General features: G+C 37.2%; 1 long non-coding RNA gene across 1 annotated transcript; it reads left to right on the top strand.

Annotated features, from left to right (window-relative positions):
- Positions 1-7,387: 7,387 nt before the first annotated feature.
- LOC148115989 (uncharacterized) lies at positions 7,388-10,256 on the top strand. Its single transcript, XR_015732721.1, has 3 exons — positions 7,388-7,526; positions 9,007-9,267; positions 10,122-10,256. It is a non-coding gene; the product is annotated as an uncharacterized LOC148115989 (long non-coding RNA).
- Positions 10,257-12,023: the final 1,767 nt, after the last annotated feature.

Below are 12,023 nucleotides of genomic sequence, written 5' to 3'. Positions count from 1 at the left end.
CTTTGGTATCATTGTGTCAGCGGTTTCCGAGCTGACACATAATGTGTGGGTAATATTTACAAATGAAATACAGAAAACAAGCAGGTTAGTTCAGCTCCACAAGAAAGTATAAGCAAAAGAGAAGTCTTAATTGAGTGGCACTTGAAGAACCTGAAGTCAAAAGGTTGATGCAGCTCATACTGAGCAAAAGTTCTCTTCAAGAATTTGTTAAATTTGCTGACTTCCGGTTTGCGAGCTTCGGCGACGGCGGTGTTTTTTTAAAGACCGCCAGCCCCGCCGCCTGTAGAGCCGCCCCGCGAACGAGGAGCGGCTCGAAAACTCCGAAATCTTGAAGATTGTAGGAGCAGAGACAGCAGGGCACAGGTTGAGCCCCTGTAACCCCCCAGGGAATTGTTTCTGGGGGAGAAAACAGGCGCGGCTCCCTCCCAACCTGCGGAGACTCCGGACGGCGTGGGACGATTCTGCCTTCAGCAGAACAAGCCGGCAGCAACAAACTTTTAAAGTGAAAGGAACTAACCCTAACAAACAGCGGAAATATCAACTTGAATCCAGAAACTTGAAAATTGCAAGTATTAGTGCTTTGTTGACTTTTTAATTCAAAAGAGAAAGCGAGTGAGTGAAAGTGATTTGAAAAAATATGGCGCCCAGCATTTGAGTTAACGAGCTAGTGAAAGTGGATTTGTGAAGCCTTCCTGCTTTGCTATAAAGCTACAAAGCTGCTACAAAGTTGCTTTACCTAAAGAAAAAATTCCTTTTTCTAAAAATTTGACTTTGTTTTACTTCAGTTTTATTTGACTAAATCTGGGGGACTTTTTTAGAAGTCTTTGTGCAGGAGGGAAAGGAAAAGGAACTTCCCTCTTCAGAAAAACTAGCCTACGTGGCAGGATGGCTTCAAAGAAGCAGGAAGGGAAGGCAACGGGGGGGGATCCCCCACACACAAACATGAAACGCAGCTTCCTCCTGCTCAACAGTTACAGACTCAGAAAAAAGAATTTGATGTGGGAGATTTAAAAGAATTTATTTCTAAAACTTTGGATGATAAATTTCAAAAATCTCAACAGGAGATAGATGATAAACTTCAAAAATCACATCAGGAGATAGATGATAAACTTCAAAAATCACATCAGGAGTTTATGCAAGAAATTAATGAAGTTAAAGATATGGTGAAACAGAATCAAAATAAGGTGACCAAAAAAATATCAGAAGTGGCATCTGGCCTGGCAGAATTTATTGGGAAAGTTGATTATAAAGTTGAAGAACTTAAATCAGAAGTTAATGTTAAGATGAAAGACAATGATTATAAAATTGCTGATGTTGATAATAAAATGCAAAGAGTTGAAGACGAGATTGTCATGATACAATTCAGGGCAATGGAGTTTGCTATACGGCTTCGAGGAATTCGAGAGGAGGAAAGACAGGATTTGAGACAAGTTTGTTCTGAGGCCCTGGCTAAGATTTTACAAGTCAATCCAGATGTGGTTTTTCACAAAATAGATAAAATTTACAGAGTGAACTCTTGGGTGGCTAGACAAAGACAATTACCTAGAGATGTGGTCATATACTTTACAGATAGAGAAATAAGAAACGATATCCTGCAAAAATCCTTTTACACTTCTGTACAAGTGGGGGGCTCACGAATTGGAATTTATAAAGAGTTGCCTCCTAAAATGCTGAAAGCTAGAAAAGAATTTGGTTTTCTTGTTAAGGAATTGCAAAATTTACAGATACCTTTCCGGTGGGACGCACCAGTCGGCATAATTTTCAGATACAAGGGAGAAAGATATCCTTTGAATACCGTGGAGAAGGCACAGCACTTCTACACTACTATTCTTAAGGAAAGAACACCATCTCCACGTACATCTACAGTTTTGGAGATTAAAGAGAGTGAAGAGAAGCAACCTCAACGAGAACTGCAAGAACAGTCTAAGCAGGAATTAGAAGAAGTGCAAGGTGCAGAAGGAGGTTTTCTGGATGAGCCCTTGCTGGAATCTTCTCCAATCTTAGACCCGGTTCGGATGATTGAAGTTAAGGATCAACGTATAACTCGAGCTCAAGCTAAGTTACTTAAACAAAAGCAACAACAACAACAGGAAAGACAAGACAAGGAGGCAGATAAGAGTACTGCACAAGAGATTGGAGCTATGGGAGGAGCGAGATCGAAGCTTTCGGATGATCTTCAATTATTTTGCTCTTTGCTCCAGAAAGAGGCTGATGATATTTAAGTGTTTATCCTGGAATGTTAATGGGTTGAATTCAGCACAGAAAAGGAAGAAATTATTTACATATTTGAAACAATTTAATAATGATATAATTTGTTTACAAGAAACGCATATCACAACTCAAGATCAAAAATATTTGATAAACTCCAAACTAGGAACACATTTTATATCTTCAACTTCGCAAAAAAAGAATGGTGTGGTAATTTATGTAAATAAAAAGTTAACAGCTAAAGTTATAGAAACAGATGAAGATGGTAGGTTTGTAGCAATTGAATTGTCTACAGTAAATGGCCAAATTCTTCTGATTGGGATTTATGCTCCCAATCAACAACAGGACTATTTTTATAAGATGTTACATACTAAAATATTGCAATGGGATTACAGATCTATTTTAATTATGGGAGACTGGAATGGAGTAATTGATTCTAAATTAGATAAAAAGAGTTTGGCAAAGTCTAGAATCAGATTACCACAGACCTTTTTTGACATGAAAGAAGATATGGAACTAAAAGATGTTTGGAGAATACATAATCCAAAAGAATTGGACTATACTTTTTTTTCTGACAGACACAGATCCTTCTCTAGGATTGACTTTATTTTGTTGACAGATGATTTACTTGTTAAGACAAAAAGAACAAAGATTTTTCCAAGAACTTTGACTGACCATAGCCCAGTATGGATAGAAATTGAGATGGATAAGGTTGAGAGACGTTCTTGGAGATTAAATGAGAATTTGTTTAGATATGAAAAAAATACAACAGAACTTAAAAAGCATTTGAAAGAATTCTTTGAAATAAATTTGAATAAAGGTACCCCAATTGAAATTGTGTGGGATGCAAGTAAAGCTTATATGAGAGGGGTACTTATTTACATGAATTCTAAACATAGACTGTTCCGACAAAAGAAAAGATCTGAATTGGAAATAGAAATAAAGAATAAAGAACAGTTACTTATTAAAAATCCAACAGATGAAAGAATACGTAGTGCTATAAAACTTTTGAAAGACCAATTTCAAATGCTTATGGCGGAACAAGTCGCAACAAATTTACAATATGCGAAGCACAACACATTTTGTAACGCTAATAAACCGGGCAGATGGTTGGCTTACACATTGAGGAAAAAACAAAGTATACGGACTATTGATAGTATTGATATTGGAGGGAAAGAAATTTTTCAACAAAAATTAATTAAAGAAGCTTTTGTGGACTATTATACTAAATTATATGCTAAAGAGGAGGTGCAGAATGGACTTATAGAAAAATATTTAAATGATAAAAGAGTTACAAAAATTACTGATCAACAAAAGGAAAGAATGAATTATCCTATAACAGAGGAGGAGATAATAGTAGCAATTAAACAGTTAAAAACAGCCAAAGCTCCTGGCACAGACGGCTTGACTGCAGTGTATTACAAAACTTTGCAAGCTGAAATGGTGGAACAACTTAGAGATTTATTTTGCAATATTCAGCAAGGGGGTAAAATACCCCCATCATGGACAACAGCTTACATATCTTTGATACCAAAAGAACAAATCGGTCCTAAAAAACCAGAGAACTATAGACCAATATCTCTTTTGAATACAGATTATAAAATTTTTGCGAAAGTACTAGCCAACAGGTTGATGCCAGTAATTCAAAAGGTGATTCATGATGATCAAGCGGGATTTATCGAGGGCAGATATATGAAGGATAATGTAAGGCAAGTAATAGATTTATTGGAATATCTTGAGAAGAATAAACAGATCCCTGCAGTGCTGGTCTTTTTGGATGCAGAGAAGGCCTTTGATAGAGTGGATTGGAATTTTCTATTAAAGACTTTGAAAAAGATGGACTTTGGGGATCAATTTATACAGGCGATTTCGGCAATTTACCAAGAGCAAAAGGCACAGATCATAATTAATGGAAGTCTGACAACAGAGTTTAAAATTGAAAAAGGAACAAGACAGGGATGTCCGTTGTCCCCACTTTTATTTATTTTAACACTAGAAGTCTTGCTAAATACAATACGGGACTCTAATATTTTGAAAGGTATAAAGATGAGGCAAGAGGATTACAGAATAAAGGCATTTGCAGATGATCTGGTTGTTACCCTATCACAACCAATGGAATCAATAATCTTGATGAAGGACATTATACAAGACTATGGTAAAGTTTCAGGTTTTAGATTGAATCCAAAAAAGACTAAAATGATAGCTAAAAACATGACACAAGATCGTAAATATGAGCTTGAAAGGAGGGCAGGTTTTGAGACTGTACCTAAGGTAAAATATCTAGGAGTTCAGGTTGCAGAATCAAATATGAAATTGTTTCAAAATAACTACGAGGTGTTGTGGCGAGAGGTGCAGAAAGATATGGAGACTTGGAAAAAACTGCAGCTGTCTCTACTTGGAAGAATAGCAGCAGTTAAGATGAATATTTTGCCAAGATTTCTTTTTTTGTTTCAAATGATTCCGGTGCTTAAAAGTGATAAACAATTGAAAGTTTGGCAATCTGGAGTGAATAAGTTCGTCTGGAACGAGAAGAAGCCGAGAGTGAAATTGAAAATTATGCAAGATGTTCCAGAAAGAGGAGGTCTTAAACTTCCAAACCTACAGTTATATTATGATGCAGCAGCTTTAACTTTAACAAGTGATTGGTTTGGAAGGAAAAAGACTGGAATATTGAATGCAGAAAGTTTTGATCTCGAATTTGGATGGCATGCTTACTTATTTTATGATGACAAAGTTGATAAAGTATTTAAAAGTCATATACTTAGAGACTCTTTGATGAGAGTTTGGAAGAAGCACCGACTCAAATGGGATTATAAAATACCGCTATGGCTGGATCTTGGTCATACTTTGTGGAATACAAATATAATGTCACTCGGGGGGGGGGTTTATACAAAGAGGTTCTTTTTACAGATGCGGGCAGATGGCAGCTGAAGACATTGCAGACACTGTTGGATGAAGGGATTAATTTAACTTGGTTACAATATAATCAATTACAATTGAGATGGAAAGAGGACCAAAAAACTGGTATTATGTTGCACGAGGAAGAATTGGTTAGACATATAAGAGAGAAAGGTCCAATGCATATCAAAAGGCTTTATAATGTTTTGCTAGAAAGGGACTCAGAAACTGAATTAGTTAAAGATTGTATGATTAAGTTGGCACAAAATTTTGAAGAACCAGTGATGTTGGAAACATGGGAAAAAATTTGGGTTCAGAATGTTAAATTTACACAGTCGCAGAACCTGAGGGAAAATTTCTATAAAATGTTTTATAGATGGCATTTAGATCCCAAAAAGTTGTCATGTATGTACCCTAATGTTCAGCCAAAATGTTGGAGATGTGAATGGTTGGATGCTACGTATTATCATGTTTGGTGGACCTGTAGGAAAGTTAAGGCTTTTTGGATAAAAATTTGGTGGGTCATGCAGAATGTTTTGAAGAAAAAAATTCAATTTTCTCCACAATTGTTTTTATTGGGTATAGTTAAGGGTTTTACATTGGGTGAAACAAAATTGATATTGTATATGATAACAGCAGCAAGATTGTTGATAGGTAAATACTGGAAGAATGAAGCTTTGCCCACTATCGAGGAATGGACTTTGAAGATGGCCAGTTTTGCAGAGATGGCGAAGATTTCAGCATATCTAAAAGATTGTTCACGAGACTTATGAATGGGAATGGAAAAGGTGGATAGAATATGTTCAGAACAAATATCAAACTAGAAAGTATCAAATAGCTTTTATTTGAAAATAATGTATTGGAAATATTTTAATGTAATGAGGTAAAGAGAAAAATTATACAGGGGAGGGAGGGGTTCAAGTTTATATATGAGTGTTATATTAAGGGTTTTTTATGAGTATGAATATATTACAGGGAAGTCTGGGGGGAGGGTAGGGTTAGGGAGGGTTAGGGAGGTTGGGAAGTTTGGGGGGGAGGCGGGGGGGGGGAAAGGGGTGAAAATGTAATTGTAAAACTTTTGCAATAAAAAAAAAAGAATTTGTTAAATTTAATGGGAAGGATAAGTGGCGAGTAAAGTAGTAAAATCAAGAGGAAATCATTTGCTGATCTCCATATTTGTCTGTCGCAAAATAGGGAGTAATAACTCATCACTAAGTGGGATTCACAGGTACATAAATTCTCCTAGGTAAAAAGCCTACCTCCATTGGTGGGATGAAATTCAGGACTGGAATGTACTGATGGAAGGATACAAACTATTCAAAAGAAATAGACCAAACAAAGAGAAGGTGGAGTTGCATTATATATAAAAGATCATTATATCTGTAGAGAAATACACAAACCCAATGATGAAAACCTGCTAGAATCCATAGGAGTCAATATAAAAGGAAAAAAAGATTGACATTGCTATTGGCAAATGCTACAGGCCACCCAACAAAGCAGAAGAAATGGATGAACCTTTTGCTAATCAATCCACAAATGGAAACATACCACAGTAGTAATGGGAGAGTTTAACTACCCTTATATCAACTGGAAGGAAACCTGTGCATCATGTGGGAGAGCAAAAAGATCCCTAACTGACAACTTTTTCATCCAAAATGTAGAAGGTGGGAATAGAGTTGGGTTTCAGCAAGTTCTGACTACTTCTGGAGAACCGGTAGTGAAAATTTTGAGTAGTTCAGAGAACCAGCAAATACCACTGACTGCCCCCACCCCCATCTATTGTCTGCCTCCTGAGTCCCAGCTGATCGGGAGAAAATGGGTATTTTGCATTAACCTTCCCGTGCCACGCCCACCAAGCCACGCCCACAGAACCAGTAGTAAAAAAAATTGAAATCCACCATGGGGGGGGGGAACTAGATGAAAAGCCAGGAGGTTGAGCAGGAGGTTGGACTAAAAGATCTCCAAAGTCCCTTCCAACTCAATTCTGATTTATTTGATATTAAGACACTAAAATAGAATAACAAAGGGGACCTTGGAGGTCTTCTAGTCCAAACCCCTGCTTAGGCAGGAAACCCTATAACATTTCAGAGAAAAATCTCTCTTTATCCCAGTTTTTCTGAAAGTATTTTATTCTAAAGATTTGAGCCAAACTCTTTAGTCTCCCTCATGGCCCATCTTCAAAGTTTTCAAAGGGTTCAGAGAGCTGAAAGTTCTTTTCCATTCAGTTATCAAAATCATAGTGATTTATTCGTTGTCTTTATGTGTTGCTAGTTTGGTTATCCTGGTTAGGCCCATATATAAGAGACTGTAGGCTTTCTTGTAATAGTAATATTTATTTCTTTTCTTCCTCAGGAACACAATTAGACAAGCACTAATCTGGGAGGAGCAAGAACTTATATACAGAGAAGGCGGGGCTAATGGTAAGTACTAACCAATGGTAAGTGACACAATGACATCACACAATGACATATAAACAAGCACACATATTTACAGATATCAGGTTAGGTATTTTCATCTGTAACAAATCCCCCTCTAAAATACCTAACTAATGGTGGGTTATTAAGATTATATATGCACATCAAGTTTGGAAGTCAAATACATATGTTGTTTGGTTGGCAATGGCTTAGTGAGGATATCAGCAATTTGTTCACTAGTATTGCAATGGATAGCTTTAATAAATCCTATACTTGACAGTTGTCTTACATGTTTATATTTTATATCGATATGTCGAGATCGTTGACCTATTGCTTCGGAAGCTGATATATCAATTGCTGCCTTATTGTCCTCATTGATAATAATTGGATAAACAGGTTCATCCCACACATTGGTTAACAAGTCATCGAACCAAGTTAGATTGTTGACCGCTTTGGATAAACAAACATATTCGGCTTCCGCTGTGGAAGTGGCAATTAAATTCTGTTTGCCTGTGTACCAGTGCACCACACAGCCATTTATAAGAAAAACATATCCAGAAGTACTTTTTCTGGTTTTTGAATCAGTAGCCCAATCAGCATCAGCGTAGCAGGTCAAAGTTGGTTTTTCAGAAATGAATGGTTCTAAGAATAAGCACATATCAATGCTAGACTTTAGATATTTTAGAATCCTCTTAATTCCTTCCCAGTGGTATGAGTTAGGATTGCTTACATGTCTTGACAACAAATTTACAGCAAGGGTGATATCAGGCCTGGTCCAATTAGATATGTATAATAAGGACCCAATAATTGATCGATATAACGTGTTATCCTTGAATGGTTCGTACTCATTATACACATTCCTATAAAAATCAGTTGACATAGGAGTATCACAAATTTTTGAATTAATTAAGTTACATTTTTGTATGAGTTCCATAATCTTGTCTTTCTGAGATAATTTGAACCCCTTATCTGTTTTGTCAATTTGGACTCCTAGATACTTATTTACCTTTCCTAATAAATTCCCTAGAGATTTTTGTGGTAGTGGCTACATTTTTGCTATAGAACAGTCTGAATAATTTTTGATATACTTCAAAAACAGTTAAATTATGCTCTATACTGGGGAGTATACTTGGGGAAATAGAAACAATTAACATATAGTATGCTTTGTGGTGGAGGCAGTCTATTTCATAGGTCCAAGGCTTATTTGGTGGGTTATCAATAAAAAATAAAACATTTTCTTTCATATATACAATCTGTAAACACTGATCCCATTCCATTAAGTTGCTTCCATCTAATTTCAATTTTATAAAGTCTGGAGGTATTGTCCCTGAGTGTAGTGAGGTGTTATTCATGTTTAGTAGCTGTCCATGATTTAAGACCTTAGCATACTCACAATAAGGCCTGGGTATGGTAGATGTATGTCTGTATTTACTTATCTCTATGTTGCGCTGACTTGTATTTATGTTTCCTTCTTCTTTCTTTGCAGGCTCGTTCTGGGCATGCTCAGTCCTCATTTTTCTCCAGCAGTCGATGAGGGAGGTTCCTGTGTCTGCAGCTCCTGGGGTGAAGTCCCAGACGGCCTTCTGTTGCTCTGCTTTGTTTCCGGAGGGCCTCTGGTGACTGAAGAATGCCTGGGGTGCTGCTCTGCTCATCGGGGAGTCTTCTCTGAGGTCGTCAGTAAGTGGAGCTTGAGGCGGGCCGCCATTGCCAATGGAGCCGGGTTGTTCAGGGAGCTGCTCTTCAGTAGGTAAGTATGATTGCCAGCTTGTCTTTCTTCGGGTGGCTAGGCCTTTCTTTAGACAGTCTATTTCTTTTTGGCCTTTGGTAGATGGTAGTTTAGAATTTTCTATTTCATTTTCTGGTTGTTTGTTTGGTATTGTTAGTTTAGTCCCGAGTGCTGCAGTTAGCACCTGTATAGCATTGTCTATTTCTACTTCAGTAGGTTGAGCTTTGTTTTGTTTAAATAATTGTTTTTTATTTGTTTTTGGACTCGGGTAATCATCTTCTTGGTAGGTTTTGTTTTTTATTTCGTAGTTTGAGGTTTGGAATTCTTTTAGTAATTGGTCAGGCATTTTAGAGGTATTAGGTGGGTAAGATGGCTGCCATGAAAAAGGCGGGAAGCTGTCGCCATCTTTGGTGTCATTTTTGAAGTCAGGGGTTGAATTTCTTACCTTGCAGTTTTCTTGTTTGTTATTTTCGTTATCTGCTGCTGTTCCGTGGTCGTTTATTATGCTGCGGATTTTCACAAGCAGATTTGATTCAGCTGTAGTTGTTTCTATAAATTCTAGTATTTTTCTTTTTACCTCATCTTCTTTGTTTGGTGTTAGCAGTTCATTTTCTTGTAATTGCGTTTGTTTCTTAATATTTTCAAGTGGTGTATATTTGTCAGGAGTTAGTTGAGCTGCCATTCTTTTCGTTATGTATCTGGTGGCAGGTCTTCTTTTGTCGTTATGTGAGTCTTGCATCTTTATGTTCGGTTGGGCCTACCAAACCATCCTCTTGCTACCAATTTGTTGCTAGTTTGGTTATCCTGGTTAGGCCCATATATAAGAGACTGTAGGCTTTCTTGTAATAGTAATATTTATTTCTTTTCTTCCTCAGGAACACAATTAGACAAGCACTAATCTGGGAGGAGCAAGAACTTATATACAGAGAAGGCGGGGCTAATGGTAAGTACTAACCAATGGTAAGTGACACAATGACATCACACAATGACATATAAACAAGCACACATATTTACAGATATCAGGTTAGGTATTTTCATCTGTAACATTATGTTAGGACTCTAGAGACCTTTCTGCAAAATTCCCCCCAAAATTAGCACAAATGTGTCAGAAATCATTTTGATGTCAATTATCAGACTCACAAGCAATGTTGGATGAAGTCTGTCTCTGAAATTCTCAGTAGGTCAATGTCTCTGGAGACAGAAAGCAAATCTCAGGGTAGTATTAGAGCAATAGCAATAGCAGTTGGACTGATTTACTGGGTCACAGTGCTTTACAGACCACTCTAAGTGGTTTTACAGAGTCAGCATATTGCCCCCAACAATCTGGATCCTCATTTTACCCACCTGGGAAGGATGGAAGGCTGAGTCAACCTTCAGCCTAGGGAGATTTGAATTGCCGGATTGCTGGAAGCCAGCAGTCAGCAGAAGTGGCCTGCAGTACTGCCTTATAAACATTGAGCCATCAGGGCTGATTCTGTTGATGTCTCTTGGCTGACTGTGATCAGATCTGAAACTTCTGCCAGGAAAGAGATTTTGGTTTCTTCCAGCTCTTCTTTTTCGCTCTTAAAAAGCAGGTGACACAGAGAAGTCTCAGTCAGGAACACAATACATGTTGCTGCTGCTTCTCTTCGTGCTGATTCTGTGGCCATTGGGATCTGGTGTGATGCACAAAGCCAAATGCCTCCTGACTCTGCACCAGAGTGAGGTGGACCCACAGCATCATTACAAGCCAGGAGATTATATGATTAGTGGCATAGTCTCTGCAATGGATGCTAGGTTTCCATTATTAAACTTTGATAGGAGTCCTTCAACAAAATTCTACAGGTAAGTGAATTGTCCTGCAATCATTACAGTCACTTCAATAAATGTCTTGCCCTTTAAAAAAACAAAGTGATCTCTCCTGATCTCGTCTCTTTGCTAGCTTCCTTCTGATCCCATCTTGGGCTCCCTGTTGCACACTGCAGATCATGAAACATATTTCAAACTTTAAAGTATAAAAGCTGAATCATGATATTTCCCCCCATCCACTATCCATTCTTTGCTACGAGCAAAGCTAAAGTGCAGACATGGAAGAAATAATGGAATCTCTCTTCCACCCCACTCCAGAGCTGAGCTGGTATGTGTGGAAGACCTGGTCCAAGTACAATAGAATGCTATATTTTCTGATATGCATCAGAGATCACCCCACCATTGTTTTTCTCCAGTAAACTTTGCTTCTGGGATGAATGTCTTTGAATTAAGAACATAGGAATTTATGGAAAGGGAGAATATATCTCATTTTGATTCATGAATTCATGCCAGGGACCAAAAAGAGTTTATTTTATTTTCTTTAAAAAAGGAAGAAATAAGTTGGTTGGTTCATTGATTGCTCTAGTTATTTACTTGTTTATACGGTTCATAATCCAGGTGTCCGTGGATATTTCCAATTAAACAAAGTAATGGAAAACAGGAAAAGAATGATAGAAAACCCCAGAACAACAAAAAATAACCAACAAAGCTCCATAGTAAAGGGGCTCAACCTGAACTCTACCCAAGACACTAAAAATAATCTGGTCTTTAACAGTTTAAAGTATATGAACATCAAGTTTATAATAATCTGGTCTTTAACAACTTGGGTATATCAACCATGTTTACTAAAATATAGGAAGCAGTTCATCAAATATGTATCAAAATGCTAGAAGACTAGCACATGAAACTGAAGTTGTGACTTTTCAATATTACTATGTTTATAATAAAAAAATAAAAATTATAATAAAAAATGTTTTTATTCTTTTTTA

The sequence above is a fragment of the Pantherophis guttatus genome, chromosome 2 (assembly GCF_059756535.1).
Source record: "Pantherophis guttatus breed Tessera chromosome 2, ASM5975653v1, whole genome shotgun sequence".
Classification (NCBI taxonomy): Eukaryota; Metazoa; Chordata; class Lepidosauria; order Squamata; family Colubridae; genus Pantherophis; species Pantherophis guttatus.
This window is presented reverse-complemented; position numbering and strand designations above follow the sequence as displayed.